This window comes from Diabrotica undecimpunctata, chromosome 3 (assembly GCF_040954645.1).
Source record: "Diabrotica undecimpunctata isolate CICGRU chromosome 3, icDiaUnde3, whole genome shotgun sequence".
NCBI classification, from domain to species: domain Eukaryota; kingdom Metazoa; phylum Arthropoda; class Insecta; order Coleoptera; family Chrysomelidae; genus Diabrotica; species Diabrotica undecimpunctata.
The window spans coordinates 106,888,350-106,915,098 of record NC_092805.1 but is presented as its reverse complement, the minus strand read 5'-3'; the positions used below and the strand labels follow the sequence as shown (position 1 = coordinate 106,915,098).

At 32.1% G+C, this 26,749-nt stretch overlaps 1 protein-coding gene across 1 annotated transcript in view; it reads right to left on the bottom strand.

The window, feature by feature from the left end:
• LOC140437166 (protein I'm not dead yet-like) overlaps nt 1-10,182 on the bottom strand; it is a 156,315-nt gene extending 146,133 nt beyond the window's left edge. The window contains exon 1 of the mRNA XM_072526512.1: nt 10,043-10,182. The gene's annotated coding sequence lies outside the window, so the exon portion shown is untranslated. The remainder of the gene's footprint in view (nt 1-10,042) is intronic.
• Nucleotides 10,183-26,749: the final 16,567 nt, after the last annotated feature.

Below are 26,749 nucleotides of genomic sequence, written 5' to 3'. Positions count from 1 at the left end.
AAGATTTTTTAAGAATATTTATAAGATATCGTCTGGACCGGCAGGTGAGTTTTTTAATAAGGAGATGGCTTCATTTAATTCTAGGAGATTAAAAGGAATATTAATAGAACTAGTGTTAAAAAACATTTTGGAGCTGCATACGTTTGAGTTATTGGGAAGATTTGGAATATTTTATTTATCTGAAAAGTGGGAGGCAAAGATATTTGCAATATCTGTCCTAGATGTGAGCAACATAAAAGGACAATTCCATATATCTAAGCTAATTTGTCACAAATTACACTTTTTAGACCACACTCCATACGACAAAGAGTAATATAAGCTGCCTAATGCATACGTCATTCTCTTAAACATGACCTTTAACAACATCAGTAATTTTACATCTTTTATATCAAATATTAAATAATTAAAAAAATTTTAAATCCCAACACCTCGATTGCTGTTATCACTTTTAACATCATCAAAGTTTTGAATCTTTTGGCTGTAGTAATGCTATGTTTAACTAATATTGTTTCATGGTACATTGACATTGTGTTTTCGACACCGTTCATGGGTATCTTGTCAATCAGTTACCAGCTGAAGTCCGTTTGAAGAGGTTTACTCTCCGGACACCGGAACTCACTTAAAGCATGGGTGTATGGTGTATGTTACCTGAAGTAAAATTTAATTAAAATATTAAACATCAAATAATATTAATAACATTATGTACAATCTTTGGTAACATTATATATTTTAAAGGGTTTTTACCCTAATATTTTGGTGGCTCAGGCATGGTAACCTGTAAGTATAACCATTTTGCTTTTTTAACCTTAGTCAAAATTTTAAACCACGTTTGCTTTAATTAAATGGTTTAAACTTATTTTAGGTATTTTTAACCTGATGATGGAACTGTTGTTCCGAAAACGTATTTTTGATGTAGCCCTTTTAAGGGTTTTTATAAAATATACCCATTTACAAAGATTAACCTCGTTTTTGTGATACGTGGTATATAGCCAGCTGCAGGAATTATTTTCCTTGTGGATTTTATCTGCAATATGTTGATCATTGGTAATTGTTTGATCATATAGGGACCTGGCGGCAATTTTTATGGATGTATAGTGACATTTAATACGTCATATATTTGACCACATTTGCGTGTGTGAAGTGGCTTTTGTGATTGAGCTAACGTACTGATAAAATGAGGCTTTCTTACTTTCTTTTAAAATACGCCTGTAATTGACCCTAAGGTTTTTTAAAATGTATTAGATTTGTGGTCACACGGGTCTTCCAGAATTTATTTAATGCTTTTTTGCATTGTTTGACTGCTATTTTACATGATTCACTCCCCTAGAGAACATGTTTGCTGGAAGGATCAATCGGGCATTTGCCAATACATTACCGAGCAGATTCAGTTAAAAAGTTATTTAATAGTCTTAAATCTGTATCTATGTTATTGTTAAAGAGTAGTTTATTGGTTTTTCTCTTAACAGTTACTCTAAAAAGTTCCCAGTTTGCTTCAGTAATTTTCCATTTTGTTATAATTTTTGAAGGTATATTTAACTTGTTTGAGATGTAAATTGGGAAATAATTTCATCGACTGCATGCAAAAACGCAATGTTCTGCTTCATCCTTCACCGCACACATTACGCATCGATCATCGTTTGCCTTTTTTATTTTATAAGTATAGTTCCCTTAGCAAGCTAAAAATTGTACGAAATAAAACTTGGTATGTCTAAATTTGCACAGTATTCAGGGTTCTATGTTGAGGATAAGCATCCTCTAATTTGCTTTGGTTCTTTATTCGGACGACTCTCTCTGCCACTGTCTCACACTATTTTTTCTGCTTTCCTCATTGTCCCCCTTCTTTTATTGTACATAGTCACTCTCTTCTTTACCATTAATTGGATTGGTACAATCCCTGCTATCGCTTGTACAACAATTGTTGAAGTTGTCCTATATAAGTTTACCATACCACCCATAGTAGTGTTATCCTTACACCTAGTGAACGTAATATTTCATCCAGCTACCAATTGTTCCATTACCAAGGTATATTGTTAGGTTTTATTTTGGATAAAATAGATCTCAGAGTACAGGTTGTTGTAAATAATGTTGTAATGTATTTATTTGCTATCCTTAATTTTCTAATAGCTACCAAAAGCAACAAAAATTAGACTTTATTATCAATAGAGAGTATAATAACACCTTTTTAACACTCAGCCCTAGAAATGTCTACATGGCTGATATCTCCAAGACCGAGACCAAGTGAATCTGATATGTAGATTTTAAAAAATCTATAGAGTTTATAAATTATATCGCCTTCTCCACAGACCCTGTTCGTTAACTCCGCAATATAATTATTATGGTCCTCAATAATTTTCTTTCAGATTTTAGTTTACAATATTTTATTTACCTCAAGTTAAAAAATTTACAGCCTACATAAATTGTGTACAATTTTTATTCCTTTTTTTTTAAACGATTTCCGCATTTGAAATCGAAAAGTTAAAAAATTTGTAATTTTTAATACATTTTATTGCGGTTTGAACCTACTTCTAAAATATTCAGTTTAAAATATGTCACAAGAAAATAGTTTCAGACCCAAATAAGGAGAGCATGTGATTGGTTTGTAATAAAAACACCAAATCGAATCCATCATACTTAATTATTACTGTATATTAAGTATAAAAACGCGTGATACTATTCGGATACAATACGTATTCAGTCTGATATTTAGTTCACTGTGTATATCGATAAAAAAATATATTTTTTGTACTACTGAATTATATTACTGTAATATTATAAATTTATAAATAATGTAACCATGATAGGCTTGTTTTTTTATTTATTAACTACTAATGTTAATGATTTTTTTTGAGGAAATTGTTTTTGTAATATGCTTAATAAGATCCTTTTATATTCTGCTGATAAATCAATATCAAAATCAATACTACTACTACTACTATATGTAATAACAACTTTAGAAACTATGCCGTCAATTTTTATCCACATACACTGGTAATTTAAACTTACCGCTCAAGAGGGGGGCATTTTGGTCAAACATATGTACGGCATTTATAACTTAGGTAGGTAATACAAAAATAATGACCTGCAACTTAATGGCGTATAAAAATATTGGTACCGGTAGCAGGGACAATCTGTGATTTTCGGAAAATTTTTCACGCCATTTTCGGCCATTTGATTGTGTACCACATTCATACACATAGTTTCGGATTATTATTTAGATTGCCTTTATTTCAATGCAGTACATATAGGCTGGTACAGGGGTGAGAAATATGAATATGAAACTCACTGATTTAAATTTAGTTGCATAAAATAATAACATTTTTGTACATGCCGTACATTTTTCACGGTACATGTGCTTATGAAAGGCAAGTTAATTTTTCTCTGATAAGTGGGATATTACGATAAAAAAATTCTGTACGACATTAATATATTTTGTTAATATTGACATTGGCTTTAAACGTATTGTAGTCCAGGTTTTGAGACCGCTACCGTAAGAAAAATATTTCTTATTCAGTTCCTTTACGGATTCCTGTTCAAAAATATCACCTTTACACAAATCTGAAGGGTGCCCGGCAAAATTTTTTTAGATTAAAAAATTAAAATAGTTGCCGAGTCATTTTAAATTAAAATTGAGATTACTTTTTTTGCAGTGCCGCACATATCGGTTGATACAGTGGTGAGAAATCTAGGCTGCAACCCTTGTTTTTCTTGAAAAATTTACGGCATTAATTCCAAATGACTACTTGATGCGTAAAAGAATTTTTGGAAACAAAAATTTTAGTTTTTTAATAGTTTTTTTCTCCCTATTCTTATCGGCCCTTATCTCGTATAAAGAGAGACATGTTGTTCCAAACATGAATATATTATTCGTATAAAAGTGCTTGTATTGGCTTTACCAGTTGTCAATAAGTCAAGAAATCTATTTATCACAAACACATTATGCCGCAAAGACGTTTAGAACTAGTGCAGTTTGAGCAATTAGTTCGTTGGATCCAACAAGGCATAACTCAACAAGAGGTTGCTATGAGGCTAAATGTGTCGCAAAGTGTGATAAGTCGCGCATGGAATCGGTATGTAGCAGCTGGATCTGCAACATACAGGCATGGAGGAGGAAGAGAACGATCTACAACTCGTCGACAAGACCGTTTTGTAGTTTTGACGGTAAGAAGAAATCCATCATTCACGGCTTCCAAAATTAACAGTATCTTCAGGCATGCTACTGGATGAGCGATTTCTAGTCAAATTGTCAGAAGACGGTTACATGCATCCAATTTAAGGGCTAGACGGCGCTCTACCCATCCACGACTAACTAGAGAGCAGCGTGTATGCAGATATCGCTGGGCGATGGAACACTATCAGTGGAATTTAGAAAATGGGAGGAATTATCTCTTTACTGACAAGTCCAGATTTCGTTTGTATACGAATGATGGCCGAATATTGGTGTGGAGGGAAAGAGGACAGCGTTACAACGAAAATCTGAGAGTCCCAACCACTTTTTTTGAAGGTGGGTCCGTTTGCGTGTGGGGAGGCATATGTTTTGACGGTTGCACGGACTTAGTCGTCTTAATTAATGAGACAATGACTGCTACACGATATCGAGACAGAGTCATAGTATCAGTAGTTGTTCCATTTTTTGGTGCCATAGGCGAACAATTTGTTCTGATTGATGATAATGCTCGCCCTCACCGTGCGAGAATTGTCAACGAGTGTATAGAAGCTCATGGCATTACAAAAATGGAGTGGCCACCGTGTTTACCTGATATGAATTACATTGAACATGTTTGAGTCGAAATGGCCAGGCAACGAAACAGGCTCCTTCAACCGCCCCAAACCTCAGATCAGTTGGCCAATACATTACGCGCGATTTGGGAACGTATACCGCAGCAGTTCATTAATAATTTAATAAGAGGTCTTCCAAATAGAGTTAGAACACTAAGGCGACACAGAGGTGGACCCACACACTATTAATTTTTCTTTTCGGGATATTAGAAATTAAGCAGGAATAGAAATTTTAGGTTAATTTTACAATTTTTATTTATTTTCTATTTTTTTTTCTTGTAAAGAATTTCTTTCTTTCGGTTCATCTGTATGAAAAAACGAAGTAAAAATAAATCTTTATTTATATCACTCCATTTTTCTATTTGACCTTATGAACAAAAAATAAAATACACATTTTCATAATATCCACTTCAATTGTTGAGAAGTGTAGTTATTTCTTGTACGGTAGTCATTTTTTGACAAAATATAACTAAAAAGTATAAAACTTATTCAGAGCCGATTATAATAAATGGTACAAATTAAAAATTTGAAAAAAAAATAGAAAACAAAAATTTGAAAATTTAACATATTTTTAAAGTACCCTGTGGTGTATGTTATATTATATTTTAAATACTGTGACTATCTAGTTATTTAAAGGTAGACAAATGAAAAAAAAAAACAATGCCGTACAATTTTAACTGATTGATTTTGCACTTTTGCACAGCTGATAATATAGTCTATAGAAGTGTTACATTTTTTAGGGCTTAGCGAGCATTTCTTAGAATACTCAATTTTATTCTTTTAAGGTGTTGGGAAAGTAAGAATAAGCCTAAGTTTAAATTTGTGGGGTCGCCACCCTTATCCTGGCCCTTGACCGTTATCTTGGAAAAAGGGATGTAAAGGGTTGTCGCGCCGTATCTCGTAATTTAGCAACCTTACAGAAAATTTTATTATTTGTAGCAAATTAGATTGTACCATATTCTTATTACTTTTTATCATAAAATTACATATTGCAAACTGTATTTCTATTACTTTTTATCATAAAATAAAAAATAAGTGATAAACAAAAATAACTAAAAATTTTGGAACAAATTTGCTTTTGGCCTTAGAGCTTTTTTCTAATCATTTTACAATAAAATGACATTAGAGCTATATTATAGAGATTTTATTGCTGCAAAACAAGATTTCGTATTCTCACTTATTTCCATAATAAATAATTGTGAACTTTATGACTAAATAATAAACTACAAGAAGTGTGGTTACTTAATATACTGATAGCTGAAAAGCACTCGAAGAAGTAGTAAGTTGGGGATGATGGTCCTAATAATACTAATATATCAGCAGATTTCGGAAAATGAAATACATAATTAAAAACAATAAATTTTTATGGTGAAAAGTGACTGAAAAACGCCTAAAGTCGATTCAATATTTATTGCCTCTGACGAACCCTACACCGAAATCTACACCATATAAGTGCGTAACAGCTTGGAATTGCAAACAATAATTTAAGAAACTGGTGAGAAAAGTTACTTTCTTTACGGTTGTTAGGGCATAAAGGAATTTCTAGTAACGAGGTTGCTGGTGGGGAGTTACTAATCCCTTTATTGGACCATAATTATTAGGCGATATTAGTATAAGTAAATATTATCCCAAACAATGGGCATAGTGATAAGAGCAACATGCGAAAATGCAGAGAAAATAATCTACTTAATACTGTAATTGTTCGCAAGGTCATAAAGACCTGGAATAGACCTTTTTAGAACTTGATCAGCTAGCAAACGTAGTTCCGAAACCGATAATAGATTTTCATGTAAAACTAGATATTTTGGAGTAAAGCATATAGGTCTGTAGGATATACGAAAAAGATATTTTAAGTCGCAGAGTGAAATGGTTTAAGAGGTCAAACGATTCCTCTGATATTAACAATTTGCGCTAACCTAGAACTCTACTACCTCAGTGTCCGTAGTCATAAAAACCCAATTAAATAACAACTCTACTACCTCAAAAATTAAGCAGGTTTCAGATCATCGAAAAAATTCACCAAGTAAAAATTTTAAACACAAAATTCATCAAATTGAAAATACTACTTCCTTCTATTTGTCATTCTTTATATAATCTAAAATCATAGTGAAAGCTGACAAGTAAAGCCAAGTAGACTATTCCTACTCATTCATAATATTAGAAATATTTAAAGGGTCCATCGTAATAAATTATTGGATGCAGACAAGTAAACTATACAACCATAGTCTAATTTGGATCGGATTATAGCTCGATATATTTTGAGTAGTACACTTTCATCGGCACCCCATTGATGGTGGGACAATGTCTTTAACAAATTTATTCTGCTTAAACAGATTCCTTTTATTTCATCGATATGACGTCGCCAGGTAAGTTTGTTGTCGACAGTTAGTCCTAAAAACTTGAAATGATCAATTGACTCTAAACTTACTCCGTTTAGTGTTATTTTGGGTATTTTTGTGCTGTTGTATCTCCTGGTGAATTTAATTATTTTGGATTTATTGGAAGAGAACCTGAAGCCAGTTTGTAAGGGACTCGACAGAATTTTGTAATAAAGATGAGGTTGCAGCTGTGGATTTTCCTTGGCAGTATACAATAAGTTCGTCTGCGTATTGGGCAAATTTAACAGGAGATTTTATATGAGAGCAAATATCATTGATGGCTAGCAGAAAGAGGGTAGAACTCAAAGTAGAACCTTGAGGTACGCCATTTTCAGTGACATATTTGTCAGATAATACTCCGTTAACTGTGATTCTGAAATTTCTGTTATTTAAAAAGTTGTTAATAAAGCAAAATATGTTGCCCGTAAGATCATTTTCTACCAGTTTTTTAAGGATAACCGACTTACATGTTGTATCGAAAGCACTTTCTATATCAAAAACTACTGCAATTACGTCTTGCTTGGAGGCCATAGCATGCTCCCGTGTCAATGACCTAAGATGTTGAGACACGTTAATTCGAAATAAAAAAAGGGTCCATCAATAGGTATAACCGTTGATTGAATAACCCAAATTATTAACGGGTTATTCAATCAACGGTATAACATAACTAAAAACATTAACTAGAAAACTTGGCATGTATTTTAGAGTGAGACTAGATTAGATATTATTATAACGACTAATTCACTACACTATTTTTAACTGATAAAACGTTATAGCAACGCCACATTTCCTACTGACAAAACTCCTTTCGGACCGTGATTTCTCAGCGACAAAATTGACAAATCCGTCACGAAGGTGTCTGGTAATTCTATTGTTGTCAGTTTGACAACCGTCATTGAGGCGTAATAAATTTTGAATCCAGACGAAAAATCAAGATTTGAATGCCAGTCAGTTGAATGGACCCAATTTTCGGAGTTCCTACGGGTGAGAAATTTTACGCTTGTGTACTACCATAACGGAACTAGAAAAAATTCTCGAGCATTATGCCTTTAACATAAAAAACGCAATGGAGAAGACTATAAAGAGTCATCTGTAAAGTCAATGTGTAATACTACAGCAAAAATGGTACATGAAAAATATTTTACCGAGTATGGCATAAAAATTGACTCTTTCACAGATAAATCTTTCAAAGCTACGACGAGGAAACCCCCGATGGAGCACAAAAAAATTTTCAACCTTTGCTCATTTCAACTTGCTTGGAGAGGCAATGAGGCAAAGAGAGGCAAATTTCCAGAAGGTTATGGGAGAATTTTCGGGCCGAATTGAATACAACAACATTTTTTCCAAAACAAATCAAGGTGGTTCGAAAAGTTTGGCAAGCAGGAAATAGCTGGTAAGAAATTCATCAAACGAAAATATATGTCCAGTTAGATTATTTTTGAAATAAATGGAAAAAAGGAAACCAAAGATTTTATCAGACAGACTCTTTCTTACCATTCGCCCTAACTGGAAGGATGGATCTTGGTTCAAAAACTGTCCACTTGGAATCAACACCGTATCTAATTGTACAAAAATGTCAGCTGAAAAAAATTGTAATAGACACAAAAAAACATAAAATAAGAAACCATTCTCATCGATCTTCAGCTGTATCAGCCTTGTTTAAGCAAGGTGTTTCTGAACAGGATTTAATTAATTTAACAATTCACTCAAATGCAAGCTCTCTAAAACCATATCTGCAGCTTGATTCCAGTCACCACCAGAAGTTGATCGAAAATCTCAGAAAAACAAATGAAGCTGGACTTTCGAGTTCCCAAATGCTACGGGTCAATAATACACAAAATCATCCTTTGATAGAAAAGAATGGGCAATAGCTTATAATAATTGTACATTTAATATTGTTAACAAATAAATAAAGAGTATGTTTCTTTAATATGGTGCATTAATTGTTTCGTGAAATAGTGTTGTCGAATATCATTCGAGAGAAAATTATTTACCGCAAAATTTTCTTCCGGTTTTATTCAAGTGTGTTGCCTTTTGGCAATTTTCGCTTATGAATCTTTGACAAAATCACTCGACTGACGTCCCGTGATTTAACTGTCAAAATTAAATTCCCGAAAATTGCCAGGCAACAAACTTTTATACGAGTCAAAAATATTGCCGGCAAAATTTTCTCTCTTATGATATTATATACGAAATTATCTATGATAGCTCTGGAATAAATATTTAAAAACACTCAATAGTAGTAAAAGTAGCAGCAAATAAAAACATTGATAAAACGGCAAAATGAGAATCCAAATTGTGACTCTATTTCCACACAAATCGTATAGGTATGTAGAATAATACAATAATATTGTATCACAAAGGAAGGAAACTGCTACTGGTAGCGCTACATATAAAGAATATCAGATAATACACTACCAGATTAGAGATGAAAAATTAGGTAAACCGGAAAACATGTACATCGATTTAAACTGGGTTTCTAAACATCGACAAAATGTATGTACACATTAATACAAAAAATAAGTAATACAAAATACAAGATAAATAAAAATAACTGACCAAAATGGTCTTGCAACGGATTGTCATCAATCATAACAAAAATGAATCATTTTCTTAGATATTTTCTCATATTAAATCATAACAGGTTGGATATAATTGTTAACGCTTTCACTTTCATCTCTAGTTAAATGCACTTATTGTCAACATCTGCCAGATTTATATTATTTCCATAAATTAAACAATTTTGTTAAAACCTATGATTGTAAAAAGCAAGTGAGTTTTGAACAAGTCATACAATAATACATATTCTTTTTTTAATATATTTTTAGTGTGCTTTTGTAGATTAAAAAAATGTATAAAATTATTATCAAACTTAAAAAAAAACTCACCTTATTGTTATCCACAATCCTTCAAAAGCATTCACGAGCTACACAGCCATCACTTCTAACTCTATCATTATATTTCAGCACGACATCCCGAAAAGATTTCTTGTGAACTACACGCCACTTTATAGATATATGCACACCTAGGCGGATGGACAGTCTGTCTATACCAGAAGCACCACTCACCAGCGTAGCGGGCCACCACTAACACTTGAATACTTTGTTGATTGATTACCGGAATAAACTGCAACAAAATCCTATTTACATGCCATTTACATGATAATATCTAAATGCGTTTAAGAATGGTATCGTTTTGTTCGTGTACTTGACGACTGAGACGATTAAAGCAGATGAAATTGCCTCACAAATAATACCCCTATTATGTTTTATATTGTATGTTATTAAAAAATAAAAAAAACATGTGGTAGTGCACCGACGTATCTCATTTTTGTTTTAAAAGACCTAAAAATTTAAATAGTGATTGGTTATTTAATTATTGATTCTTATTAACCTTGTTGACTATTTCAACAGTGTTTGAAGTTTTTCAGAAAGTAGAGGATAATGGTTGGTAAAATTTTACTACATTGATAATTTAAATTGAGTTTTACTAAACACTGGCAAATCCACTAGGTACAATATTCATACAATGGTACCTTTTCTGTTATAAATCTCTCTTTATACAGTCCTTCGCTAGCTTCTTTATTATATTAGAACACATTGAGGTATTTAGATGATAGTGATCATTTCCCTATCACAGTAGCCATAAACACTAATAATAAATCAACTTTTTTAACTCACCAGACATGGAAAATAGAGTCATCTGACTGGGATTTGTATCAAACACTCACGAAGAATAATCAAACAACTTTCATTTAACCAATAGTGCAAACCAAAATCTTGGATTATTTAATATTATAATTATTTCTGCAGCAACAGTCGCAGTGGGAAAAACAAAACCTAGGAAAGTAGCCAGTTCCTTGGTGGAATAACGAAATTGCACAAGTACTCACTTTGTCCAAACATACTTTCAACGTTTACAAAAAACATAAAACTAATGATAATTTTTAACTTTTAAAAATCTCAGAGTTCAAAGCCGACAATTAATTAAAAAAGAAAAACGAGAACAACAAACGAGCGACAATCCAATAAATAAACCTGGTAAGTCTTCAGGAATTAGAATTTTGTTAAGTGTAAAAAATTCGACGCCAGGACCTGATGATATTCACTCTCTTTTCTAGCGAAATATTCCTCTGAATGCGAAACTGAAGTTAATATGTTTAACAATATTTTTATTCACTATGACTTTCCTGATCTATGGTCGCAGGCAACTATAACTCCAATCCTTGTATTTACATCTTCGAGACCAGTACTTCAAAACAACACACCACAAGGATCTAAGTTCAACACTCTTTTTAATTGCAATAAACAGTTTGGTCAGGCAATGGAGTGGGGTGTCTAAATAATAAATCCGACGTGCCTTCTATCCTCCATGCAATGGTATGCTGGACGAGTCATACAGTATGTATTCAACACTCTGAGGTAAGAGCGGAAACACTAAGTATATTAATACTCATACGCTTATGAAACGCAACTGGCGGATCATAATGGCCTTCACATTTCACCCTTTTTCAACTTGTCTTGAGTGAAATGTCTTTAATTTTTCCTATCAGCCTCTTTTGGCTAATTCTTATTTCTTCCGACCCTGAATGGCTCTCAGTTTTCTGAGGGAAGAAAGGTCACTATATTTTTTTTACTGCAAACTCTTGATTAAGGGAGAAAACCCTAACAGAAAATCCAGGTCCTTCTGGTAGGGGGTTGGGGCCCTCGGGCAGCCTCGGAACACGAACGAAAAAAAAACGAAGACGACGTAGCAAACGAACAAGGACTTTGAATATAAATACATGGAATATCCAGATGTGAAGAACGAAGTCAGACGAAGTCATAGCATAAATAAAAAAAATTCAAATCAGATATCACAGTTTTCACCGAAACAAAGAAAAAAAGCCAAAGTAGTGAAGACATATGGGTTTTTTTACATATTTATAGTGGAGTAGAGAAAGGCAAGAGAATACAAGCAGGGATATCAATATTGATAAAAAAAGACTTAAAAGGAAACCTGAAAAGCTGGAAACAAATTAATGAGAGAATTATCAGAGTATCTATTTCGTGAAAAGAATTTACTGTTAATATAATAGTTTGACAAATAGTTGACATTTTAAAAATTCCTTACTTACTAACTGTTAGCTGTGTTAGGAAAATTTGAACTCTAACGTTGACGTTCTGAAAATTTTAAATATAATTGACGTCACTTTATATAAATTGTGACGTGCACGCATTTTTATATGAAAAATACTATATGAAAAATGCTATAGTCTTTATAGATATGACAAAGACATACGATAGTGTACTACTTTTAATGATCTAGGTAGCAATGGAAAAACAAGGAATAAATAACAAAATATAAAAGCAGTACAACAGCTTTACAAAAATATGACGATAAACAATAAAACTGGAAACAAATTAACTAGAGAAATTCCCATTACTAAGGGTCTAAAGCAAAGCTGTTGCATAGCACCTACACTCTTTAAAATATATCTGAATTAGGTGATCTTAGTGTGGAGAAGAAAATGCTGCAATATGGGCGTTCCAATCGAAGATTGGTACAAGATGCACTTTGTTTACGACCAAGTCATTCTAGACTGATATAGACTATATGTTTAAAAAACTGGAGGAGGAGTATACCAAGTTGGGCCTTATAATTAATATACATAAAACTCAGTATTTACTTGCAGGAGAAAAACCAGAAAGCCTACAAATTGAAATGGGAAATAAAAAATCAACAAAAATCAGCTTCAAATACTTGGGAGTCCAAATAACATCAAAAGCAGGGAGTAACGAAGAAATACATTCTAGGTTTGGTCAAGCAAGATCAACCACTAGACAGCTACACTAACTATTGTGAAATAATAAAATAATAAAAAAAGTAAAAAAAGAATTTATAAAACAATAATCCAATATAAATTCTAGAATACAATAATAACAATAGAAAGTATTGCGTTTTACGGCAACGAACTTTGAGAAATCAATCAAAGAAACAAATGAATAATTAAGAATATTAAAATGGACTATTGAAGAAGATGTTACCGACACACTAGACTTAATAGGGTGAGGAACGTACACATTAGGAGAGAAATGGAAATTGACCTAGACATAATAAATGCTATCGAAGCCAAAGGACCTGCAGAGAATGACTGAAAATAGGTGTCCAAAAAAGATACAAAATGGACGACTCCGCCCACTAGAAGAAAACGAGATAGACCAAGACAGTCATGAAGAGAAGATGTCAAAGATGCAATGGCCGCCAGAGATAAAACAACTAAAGATTGCTTCTACAGAAATCGCTGGAAATTAGGATGCGAGAAACGGCGCCAGAGATAAAACAACTAAAGATTGCTTCTACAGAAATCGCTGGAAATTAGGATGCGAGAAACGGCGCCAGCTGCAGAAGACTCGCTTATAATGTATATATATATATATATATATATATATATATATATATATATATATATATATATATATATATATATATAAATATATATATATATAAATATATATATATACATATATATATATATATATATATATATATATATATATATATATATATTTTCTAAAACAAACAATGTAACGCTGGGATTACATATTTACTGCATTACCTGCAATTATAAGCTGGTCTCAAAATACGGATTTTATATGCTCTTTTGAAAAGATACGTTATTTAATTTTAAGAAAAAAAAGATATCCTTCTTCTTCAGGTGCCATCTCCGCTACGGAGATTGGCAATCATCATAGCTATTTTAATTTTTGAGGTAGTAGCTCTAAAAAGTTGTTTTGAGCTGCATCCAAACCATTCTCTCAGGTTCTTGAGCCATGAAATTCGTCTTCTTCCGATGCTTCTTCTGTCATCTATCTTTCCTTCCATTATGAGTCGCAGGATGTCATACTTTTCGCCCCGCATCACATGTCCGAGATACTGTAACTTTCTTTCTTTAATTGTAAGTTCTAATAATAATTCTTCTATAAAGATATCCTAATTTTCAGTTAACATTACAGTCCAGTAAGTAGCTTACAAGTTCTGGCTAATAAACTCCGTTTAAGCCAACGAAGGCAAGTCCTGCCACTCAATTACGTAGCCAAAATTTCAGCAAATAAAGCCAACGTAGCCTACAAAATAATGTTTTGCAGAACAAATGTATCTTTCGATTATTACAGGAAAATTGAAAGAAAGGTGCTACCATTTTCTGAGCAAATGAAACGTATTGGTGTTAATTTAGAACAATGCAGTCTTACTATGCATATTTGTGTAAATGTCGCTCCCTGGATAATCAAATCTATAAAAATAGATGCGTATCTAAAAAAGAGCTCCCAAAGATTTCACAAATCCTTTCCTTTTATAGCAAGCTTAAAAATCTAATATCCAAATATCCCCAACAAATCTTCACTCAGCTCCTAAAGATTCCACAAATCCTTTTCTTTTCCAGTAAGCTTTTAAAAATCTAATTCCAAATATCCCCAACAAATCTTCATTGATGCTTTAAAATGTGATGAAGGATATTTTTCAGCTTATATTTGTGAAAACATTAAGTCCACCGTATTCCAATAAATTGTTGTATATATACTTGAGAACTTACGGTAACTTAATATTGTTCTGAAGCTATTTTCTTGTGGCATTTTAAATTAATTACTATTTAAATGGGAATAAGCCACAATTAAAGGTTAAAATACGTTTATTGACGTTTCAATTTCCACTTCGGAAATCGTTCTCAAAATACAAACATTAGTAAATTAAACAAAGTTTGTTTTTTGTTTGTTTAATTTAAACAAAAAACCAAATTTGTTTAATGACTTGAAATCAATATCCAAAAAACCGAGTATATGTGTATCGGCGGGAAACAACAGGACCTCATATTGGAAGATGGAGAATTTATCAAGCATTGCGACACATATAAATATTTAGGTATGGTCATGTAGACGACACAATCGAGGAGAAAAACAACCAAGCAAGAAAAGCAATTTCCCTTCTCAATAGTATCCTTTGGGATAAATCAATCTCTAATAATAACAAGCACAAGATATATAATACAATCATTAAAAGTATAATTACCTACAGAAGTGAAGTATGGCAAATAAAGGAAAGATACAAGAGAAAACTTAAGGCAACGGAAATGGATTTCTGGAGACGTTCAGTTGGAAAATCTAGACTAGAAATAGTAACGAACAACATAATAAGAGAAATTATGAAAGTAAAACATACAATAGTACCTAGACGATATTGGTACCCAACAACTCAGATGGTATGGTCATGTACAGAGAATACCTGAAGAACGTCTCTCAAACCAAGTCTTAATGTGGACCCCTCACGGTAGAAAAAAAAAATAGGAAGACCCCGCCTTAGTTGGAGAGAAAGCATCAATAAAGAAATGAAAAACAGATACATAGAAGAAGACTTATTGATGAATCGAGAGGAGTGGCAGCTGGGTATCGGAAGACATAGGAGAACGTTTTAAACCGATCTATATATATATATATATATATATATATATATATATATATATATATATATATATATATATATATATATATATATATATATGTAAGACGGTGCAAGTTTAATCTAATATATCCCAATCGTAAAGTCTTTCAGGTATTCTAAATCGAAAACAGGAAAGCTGGCAAAATCGTCATTATGAAGCCTTCTTCCCTACCAGCCATTGGGACACGTCGTGTTCAGGTTAAGAACATCATGTGTTGATACATAGGTAATTTAAATGATATGGAGATTTTTCACGACATTTTTTTCTAATATCTCTTTCTTTAATTTTTTTAAATCTTTAATCTCAGAGAAGAAAAAAATGGGAATCATTGGGAAAACTTAACTTAGCATAGATAACTCAGTTACTCTCCTCGGTAACTCTCCTTTGTCATAGTACGCAAGAGGAATATCAGTATTACTATCGATAAACTAGAAAAAAGAGACTATCTTGATTTATTGCTATCTTAAATACTTTTACATTACTATGGCTAACAATAATATACTGTGTTAAATAAAAATGTACGTCCCACAAAAGACGATGTAAAAGATGTAAAAATCTTCTCAATCTCAAAAATACTTCTGAGAAATTTTATATTATTACTTAAATTTTATATTTATATTATTTATTATTATTTTGACTTTATATTCATTAGTTGCAAAAACCATAATTGTTACGCTACTGGTCCTCAGTATCGCTACTAATCCTCAAGAAGTCAAGATACCCTGTGAAGAAGTCAAAAACGAATCAACAAATCGTCCATCATTAGCCAGAACACAAACAGCGGGACAATAATAATCTTCATCTAGATCAAAATCAGGTGATGCACATTTTTAGTGTTGCTTATTACACTAAGAAAAAACGTTCTCATTCATAATATAATAATATAGTAGGTATATTATTATAGTACCTCTACAAAAATGATCTCCCTTTAAAAAAATAAAACACTGTGCGTTTCAAAATAATACGTACACTAGAACCCAATACATTTATATTAAGTAGAACAATTTTGAGGCGCGATATATGAAAAATATATGTATTAAAATTAGGATAACAATGATTAGAATTTTCAAAATGTGGGAACCTCAAATCATTGTACACAAGAAAAATCCCAAGAGACCTATAATCAATAATAAAATTCCTGCATATTTCTTAATTGTAAAACCTACATGAAATTTCTCCCAGTGTAATCACTAATACAAAGTAGGTGTCCTTGAAAGAACTTCGACCCTCAGTCTGTCGCTCTTTTATACTGATGCTGGAAGGAAAAAGTTCTAAATACTCGAGGTTTCAGATACAAATAATTACTATAATAATAACACCTGTAACTAGGCAAGGATCTGAAGAGGTAGTAATTTCGTACCAATTTCTCAAGGTGTTCGCGATAAGTGTAACCATTCATATATTATTACTGAATATAGACACTAATTAAAAGGATACGGTAGTTGGGGGATACTGGTGCGAATTTGATAAATCAAATTACAGATCCGTGGTTTGTTATAACAGGTATTTATTATGTGTAACTGTTTTGTATTAATGTTGTTTTCATAATACTGCCCTATTAAAAAAGTACCACGTATCTCCACTATAGCGAGTTTTGAGAAAAACGCGATTAAAGATTTTTGTTTAATCCCTTGTGTTTTTGGTACAATAATAACACAAAATCATTTAGGGTAGAGTGTGTAGCATCGTAGTTAACTTTTTTCAAAAAAAAAAATTACAAAATTACCATATGGACAGTAGTTATGCGACATACGGGCTAACAAAGCAAAGAATTATGTCAAGTTTACTTAGCTAAAACCACGTATTATCCAGTAATTATTATGAAATTTATATAACTGCCTCGAAAGGCAAAACATTTAAATATTTTAATAATATTTTTGATAAACATTTGTTAAATAAAACATAAGTATTTACGAAAAACGTTTATTTAAAAATATAAAATGAAAATTATTATTAATCGGAAGTTGACAATTCTTCCCAAAGTTAATGGTGGTTCGCCGGTATAATTTGACCTAAGTTTTTTAATATTTGTTCTTTTCTCTTCTTAGCAATCCCAGAAGGTTTCGTCACAGGTGTGGGGTCCTTTATCCCAGATTTTAACACTCTGGTCTGCAAAAAGTCTATCTCTATCAACTCCTCGCTATCGTCAATCTTAACGTGTAAAATTTTGCTCTCTCTCTTCACAATTACTTTAACAATTTGTGATAAGGTAAATACATGACTCTGTTTTCTTTAATTTTGACAATGATGATAAGTCTTTCCAGATAAGAAAATCGGAAACCCCCATTTCTTTTACCACCACACGATTCAAATTACACGTTTTAACGGCCTCGACGATATCATGATAATCATAAACTTTCTTCTTTTTCTTTAACGATAGTTCCACTTGGTGGTGGAAACTATTAGCCGTGTTGATCTATTCCTTAGAAAAAACCTCGCATATCGTTTTATCCTACGTTAAAAACCCGTATCTGCTGAGCATATACCAGGTTCTTACTACGAAGCGTTAAATGCCAGGTTTATACTAAGCATAATAGTCATTTTTGGAGTTTACGGGGAAACTATTTTCTTTCATAAAATGTTTAGAAATGTAAAATACGGGTTTTTCTCTATGTGGATATGTTATATAAATCATAATGATGCGTATGGTGCAAATATCCCAATTTTTCAAATTTTGGAGATACGGGGTTCTTTCTTAGTAGGGCAGAATAGATATTAACATAGACATTACCTTAGTCTTACTAATCACATGTCTCCATAGGTTTGTTTCATCTTGATCTTAATTAATCTCTTTCACAGACATGTTTTGTCTTTGTTTTGTCCATAAACTCGAAACTCACCCATTCTTCTTATTGGATAATTGTGGATGATTATCATTTCAACATAGGAAGTGTACTCTAGCCATCTGAACGTATGTATTATTTTTGGATCAATTAGTGCCTAAATTGCTCCTAAACTTTTGACTATACAACTGAAATATTGTATATAAGACTCGTAAGGCCAAACATAAATGATATTGGATAAGACTTAACAATTTTTAGCATTATATTCCACGAAAAATCATGAAAATAATGACTAAAAAGATTAATATGAATACAAACCAAACTCAAGAAATTCTTTTTTTCTTTTCTCTTTCACTAGCTCTTAACTGTCTACTCCTGGACGTAAGCCTCCACTTGACTTTCCATTTTAATTTATCTCTTGCTACTACTGTACCTGGTTCCACTATCTCCCCACCTTTTCTTTCACATCACCCAGCCATCTTTGTGTAGATCGAGCCACGCATATATAATGTAACCTAGGTCTCCACTGTACGATACGTTTGTCCCAGCTGGTATTATTTTGCCTGGCAACATATCCTACCCAAGACCAAATGAATCACCGTGTTGTATTACGTCCTCTACTTTTGTTCTTCTACGTATTTTTTCATTGTGGACGCGATCTTTTAAAGTTATTCCCAGCATAAGTCTCAACTGTACGCTGTGTTATTTTAATTTTGTTGGCGAATTTCATGGTCAAAATTTTATTTCATCACTGGAGAAATTGAAAACTTTTGCTTTGAGATTTATGGGAGTGCTATTGTTCTTGAGGACAAGTCTAAGTTTGCCAACGGTAGCTCAAGCCATGCGGATCCTTCGGTCTACTTTTTTGTGTAGTAAGAATCTTGGTCTTTCATAGGTTCATATTTAAGTCTATTTTTTCTGAACCATTTTCTTAATTCTGAATATATTTCTTGTAGCTGGTTGAGTTTGCTACTGATTATCGTCCGTAAATATTTAAGCCTTTTTGTTCCTTGTTAAGCTGCTTGCAGATATATGTAAATAACTTCGGAGAAATCGTATCGCCTTGGTTCACTCATCTCTGAATGTGTATTTTTTAGATTTTGGGTTCTTATCAATTCTTATTTTTACTGCAACGGTTCCGTATGCTTTAGCAGGTTCTTATGCGTTAAGTCTATCCTCCTGTTATGTATTGCCTCAGATACGGCCCACAATTTTACTGAATCAAAGGCCTTGTGATAGTCAACAAAGACTAAATCTAGGGAAGTGTTGTATTCGTTGCAATTCTCTATCAATTTTCGGCTGATCTGAATCTTTTCTACAGTACTTTAATCTTTGCGGAAACCTGCCTGTTCTGAAGGTTGATAGTTGTCGAATTTATTAAATAACCTACTAGTAATAATTTTTGTGAGCACTTTGTATGGATGCGTCAATAGGCTTGAAGGTGGATAATTTTCGATATTCTGTTTATCATCCTGTTTGTACAATAAAATGGCTTGGCACCCTGCTAAACATTTATTCAGAAGAACTCCCTTTAACGTTAAAGTTGTAGTACCTCCTTTTTGTAGCATTTTTTGTTTTAGTAATTTTGTCATCGTCAGGGGCACGGTTATATTTCATTTGAAATAAAATGTGCGCAATTTCCTCATATATAAAATGGCTGGTTGTTCTTCTGATCTTGCATTGGTAACATTAATCGATCTTACGCTGTTAAGTATGAATTGTTTGAGGTATATAAACTTTAATAAAATTTGATTATTTTTCTAATTATATTCTTGTCTTTGTTTCACTTCGTTGTTTTTATCTTTAATTTGAGTTATTTGTGTTTTGCCAGGTTTTCGTTGCTTTCATATTTTTATTCTACTCTATAATTGTTCTTACGAGATCTATAAAAGAATTATGTGAGTACCTGAGATAACTGTTACACAATTACATGTTAAACAATTTGTTGAAGTAAATGAAAATTAAATCGAACAGGAATAGAAAACCATTAGATAAAACCAATATAAAAAAGATGCCAATACCTTCTATACAAACTACAGGGGACTATCCATTAAGGACAGTTATTTTAGACTGTATGAAAAAATATTAAGGTTGGTTATAGAAAAGATTAAAACATATACCAGATTAAAGAATAGGCATGTTTTTAAGCTGGACGATCCACAAATGAGAATATTTTGTTATTTATGAATCGCAGTAAGGTTTATCGCAACACACAAGTCACTGAAATGCTTAATATATATATTTTTTTTCATTCTATTCTTCGGAACTTCAGCAGATTTGCTATATAAGCTCTCCGCCAACAATAAATGGACATTTTATTTGGATCTATTATACTAGGCAAATAGATAGTAATAAAGTATACTGTAATAAAGGTTCGCCTGTAAGTACCTGGATCAGGTTATTTGCAGAAAGAGCTTGGTGTAGGAGTATGGTGGATTGGCGACTGTGCATGTGTGTATATGTACTTTAAGCATGTGTGTGCGTTTGCATGTATGACAGTGTGTCATGGATAATCAATAAATCTACAAAGAAATTATATCATGTTTTAAGTTTATCCACAGGTGTTTATTTGGATATTCTTTGTTCACATCTGACCTATGGTCTCATATAGCTTTAGGACGTTCTATATTAACCATTGTGATACGTCTTGTCTGGAAGTTTTCCACACAGTATATCATATTCTAAGACTTATTTAACGTCTTAGATAAATCATGAGTTAATACTACTGTAGAATGCAGAAAATTCCTTAAACTATTTAATATTTATGGTATAAAAATTTTCTAGCACGTCCTTGGCCCGAGTATAAATATTTCCCCAATTCTGTTTACATTGGATGTAAAAGAAAAAAATTCCAAATTCCAGTTTGTAACTGCGACGAAAATATGGTTTTATTTATTGGTACGTGTTAACTTTTATTTTAAAAGCTGAAAGTGATTCAAGGTCGTTTTGGGTCGTTTCGAAGGGAAACGGTAGGAGCCGGTAAGCCGGTATACAACATCGAGGGTCGAGAGAATTCGAGTTTTTAGGTTGGAAGATTTGGTCAAAAGGGACAGACGTCGTTATGTACTTTGCAGAAGTCGGCAAAATTTGTTAAAAATAGTAAATTTTACTCTATGTAGTATGTCAGTTTAGAAAGAGTAATCACTATTTTTCTACGTATCTAAGAGATTTGTGTCGTGTACAACAAATTTGGAAAATGCCCACATGGTCCAGTTTTTTTTAAGAAGCCAAGTCCAAGGTTTGGATTTAGTGCCACTTCAACCTCATTTTGTTTGTCCCTGGTCGTCGTTGCAGACTATAGATGCAGTTTTTTTGTTCGTGTTCAGAGATTTCCAGTCCAGTTCCTTCCCCCAGAAATTTTAGTAAGTCCAGTTTACAACTCAAGTGCATTTTAGTGAAAATCAAGGTAACTTTTATGTGTTTAAATTTTAAAGTAAAGGTAGACATTTTTTACTAATAATAATAATTGCTTTTACAGCAACGAACCATTAGGCTTAGTTGTCTATTATATATGTTTTTATATAATTTATCATTTTTGTTAACACTTCTTTGTTACTATTAATTTATTACCGAACATATCCCTGTCACAAAACTTAAAATAGTATTAGTACAGACGTACTGAATTGTGAACATTAAGAGTTTTGTGGTCAAAATTTTTAGTTTTGTAACAAGCATTTTGACTTTCTTAAACGTGCATCATGAGTTGCATTATTTTATTTTTAAGAAACCTCTAGGGAACGTTAAGATAAGAACTGTAAAAGCAAGAGGAGTGAAAACTTTGCTTTATCGAACAAAAGGCAAAAACGATGTACACAATAAACAATTTTTAAAAAACCCATCTGAGTACTGTACATATTGCATGCTACCATTATTACAGTAATAGTCGAACGGCTTATGTCGTTCATAGTCTGAGCAACAGGGGCTCATCATGTTCACTATCAGAAATTCTAGACACAAGTTTTAATTTTGTGCACAATTGCTATACTTGTGCAGAAGCATTCCAAGATCATTGTCATTTGCGTCAAATCTGACAGATAAGGAATTTTTCAGGTAAGTAATAAAAGTACAACAAAAGCATTATTGATTTTATCCACACGCGTTCTGACCACGAGGCAAAAAGCATTGCTGATCGCGTAGCCAATGTTCACTTAATGAATGTTTGATAGATGTTGAGGAGGTATGTGTTTGCTTGCTTACATGAAAACAGTGAATAGTGACAATTTCTAATGACGGATTTAATAAAATCGGTTAAAGGAGATTACATACCTTTTTGCGTATAATCATATAACGATTGAAGGATTGAAATTTTATTTTTTAATGATAGCCAAGAATGACAACTTCAAATATTTTATATATAAAGTAATATCCAAAAGATCATCTCATAAAAAAATGACCATCATGAAGAGAGATTGCAGAAAGTGAGATGCACTTACAATTATTTTGGAAGACATCCGTTCACAGCCTTATGAAACGAACCAGTATTCATCTTCAAATGATTTATTAAATGACGTTCATACTACAATTCCTGAAACTTTATCAGTTTTATTATCAGGAATTGTGCCAATCAAAACGTAAGCCGTTGCTTGCAGCACAAAGAAAGTGTATATCGGTTGTAGCAACTCGACCAGCTTCATTTATTTCTTCTTTGCTATTTAGGATTGGATCTTTTTTGGTATTAGATTATGACAAGAACACATAAATAACCTACAGTCATTTGAAATGTAATGTTATAGAAGGATGCTTAGAATGGGATGGACACAGAAGAAAACGAACACGGGAGTATTTCGAGAAATGGGCAAAGAATACGAAATAATAAATACAATAAAAATAAGAAAGTTATTATGTATGGGACACGTAATGAGAAGACAGCGATATGAAATGCTAAGATTGATACTACAGGGAAAAATAAGAGGACGAAAGAGTAAAGGAAGAAGGAGAGTGTGAAGATTGAAAAATTTAAGGGAATGGTTAAGATGCAATTCAGAGCAGCGGTAGATAGAGTAAAGATAGTGATGATGACATCCAACCTTCGATTGGGAGACGGCACTTAAAAAAAAAGAAGAAAAAGTAACCTTGTAGCCTTTTGTAGAAAATCTTTACTAGTATTTTATAAGCAGTTGTTATTAGAGTTTTACCTCTGTCGTTGTCATACTGTAGGTGACCGCCTTTTTTATGTAATGGCTCTATCACGCCTTCAGACCATTCACAGCTTATGATGTCATTTTACCACACAAGAAATAAAAGTTTATACAGTATCTGTTAGCAATACTAGCAATAAATAAAAAATAATTATAACAAACGATAAAAAACTTTAAGAAAACCGTAAGGAGAATGCAAGAAAAAAGGATTATACATTAGCGAGTTACAGAAGAAATCGATATAGTGGACAAATAGAAAGTTTGCACAAGCAAATCATCTGGTAATGCAAAAGGAAAAATAAGCAAGGTCCGAAGAAACAAAGAGGTAAGGAAAATATTTGGGGTAAAATAAAAAATAGCCTACGGATGAAAAGGACAAATGGACAAATAAGAAGAGCTATATCAAGAACCTACCTAAATGGGCGTAATAAAACCTCAATAGTCCACGTTATGAGATAGCTTTCGTTTTCGTCGAAAAAAGGTTTCTGATTCGGTTTCTTTGCGGATTCTTATTCAAAAATCCTCCCTATAAATAAATCTGAAGGGTGCTGGTCGAAATTTTTGGGCAGATATTGTTTTTTTTTTAATTAGCAAAAATCAACAATATTTTTAATAAATTCCAAAAATCACCTTTTTTTTGCTCTGGAAAACATTTCGTTTTATTTTGTCATTTCAAACAAAAAGTTATCATGTCATCTTTCTATAAAGACAGTTTTTGAGTTATAAGCTATTTAAAATTTGAAATATGCGAAAGTACGCATTTTCGAGGTTTGAAAACTCATATGTAAATTATTATTTTTGAGGTTGTGCCTAAATTAAAGTTTAAACGTTCAGTTTCAAGATTCTGGAGAGTTATCAAGGCTTATTTTAATTTAGCCCGTTGTTTTTAAACGTAAATTATGCTCGTTGGCTTTTATATATAAATAAGCGCTTTTTAAACATAAATTAAAATATACACATGTACAGGGTAACTCACTCAGCCTAGCATAGTTCAAAAGCTTTTTTTTAATAGCACATCTTGTAAATTTTTATATTGTTAAAAGCTGTTTAATAACCTAATCTTGACGTACTATATATCATGTTGGGTCTATTAAGTATAATGCAGGATGAAATTTTGAAATTATAAAGTGTGGAAACCACTTATGAAATACAATTGTTTGTGTCCTTATTTTAGAAAATTGTGAAAAACGTGACCTCCTGAACTCTTAAATTCAAATATGCGCTTTTTAAATATAAATTTAAATGTACAGGGTGATTCACACAAATCTAGCATAGTCCATCATCTTTATTTTTAATAAAACACCTGTATATTTTTATGTTTTTAAAATCACCTTAATAACCCGATTTTAACAAACTATATTATGTAGGGTCTATTATGAATAATGTAGGCTTAAATTTTGAAATTATGTATAATTTTCTTAAAAAAATTAAATAAAAAACCCAATATATTGTTAATTAGTTTAGAAACTTGATGCCTGTATTTGGTTGATTTAAAAAAAATACTATTATTTAAAGTATGATGAATTATTTATTTCAAAAATTATATTTATTGATTTTCTTGACGAAAATTATACATAATTTCAAAATTCCACCCTATATTATTTATAATAGAATCTACATAATATACTGTTTGAAATGAGGTTGTTAAGTAGCTTCTAAATACATAAAAATATACAGGGTGTTTCGTTAAAAATAAAGATAATGGACTGTCATGGTGGACCGTTAGTTTTTGGTCTATGACGCCTCTGCAAATTTACTAATAATCAATTGATTGAATATTAAAAAAATAATTTTTAAGCGCTTTTTGGCTTTTACGGCCCACTGTGCGGCGGCGCGCCGCTATCTATGGTGCGTCTCTGTCGCACTTATACTTATTATTACTATACACGCGAAAAATTTCCAATAAATATTGACATTTATTAAAATTTTGTAACAATAATATACAACAAATTTCAAAATCAACTAAGTATGTTAATAATCAATTACAAAATTTTAATAAATGTCAATATTTGTTGGGATTTCTTCGCGTAAATACATATAATAGGTATGTATAAGTGTTTAAACATCGAGTGGACACGCATAATTAACAATTGAAAACAACGGTCTAAATTGAAATAAGCCCCGATTACTTTTTAGAATCATGAAACTGAATGTTTAGACTTCAATTTAGACATTTGGCAACCTCAAAAATAATAATTTACATATGAGTTTTCAGCCTAGAAAATGAGTATTTTTGCATTTTTAAAATTTTCAATCGCTTTTTAATCTAAAAGCTGTCAACTTTGGAGAAAAACTGCAACAAACCTTTTTTGTTTAATATAACACAGAAAACTTAAAACATGGTTTTCGGAGTAGAAAAGGTAATTTTTGTGATGATGATGATGACATCCAACCTTTTTATTTAAAAAAAAATGTAACAATTCCTATCCAAAAATTTCGCTCAGCCCTCTTCAGATTTGTTTAAGGAGGTCATTTTTTAACAAGAATCTGCAAAGAAAACGAATTGGCAATATTTTTTCTATGGAGCGGTGTCACAAGGACTACATTACTATTATTTTTTAATTATTAAATTAACAATGCACCTAATCCTAAGACTAACCAGCATTTTAAATTTAACCATATCTGCTACTTTACTGTCCTAAGTATTCGCAATGGTTCACTTTAGAATCTAATAATTATTGCTGCACACTGCACTGTTGTGGCTAGTTTCACCACCCGAATTTAAACGGACATTTCAAATATTTATCACTATTACACAAATTCAAAAGACTTGGAACACTTTCCTGTTTGTATGTTTGTGGAGTCGGTTTTCGTAACCCTTGGTAACCTTCTTTATTTCTTCTTTAACTGTTGCTATACAAAGTTCTCGATGTAGGTCTTTGTTGCGGATTTACCACGGAGCGTAAACTATGTTTCTTAGTATTTGGTTTGGGACTGTTGGAAGGCAAGCATAGTTACTTTCACTAGTACAGCCCCATAACTGTAAACCATATGACCACACTGGCTTGAGCGTTTGTTTGTAAACTAATACCTTGTTCTTGATTGTAAGTTGTCTAAGAGCTTCTACCTACTAACCAATATAAATTCTTGTATTTAAGTTTTAATTCTTTAGTTTTCTTTCTGATATGTTCCCACTTCAGTTTGCTATACAAATATAGCCCTAGGTATTTAACTGTTTTCTTGTACGGGACGATTTTA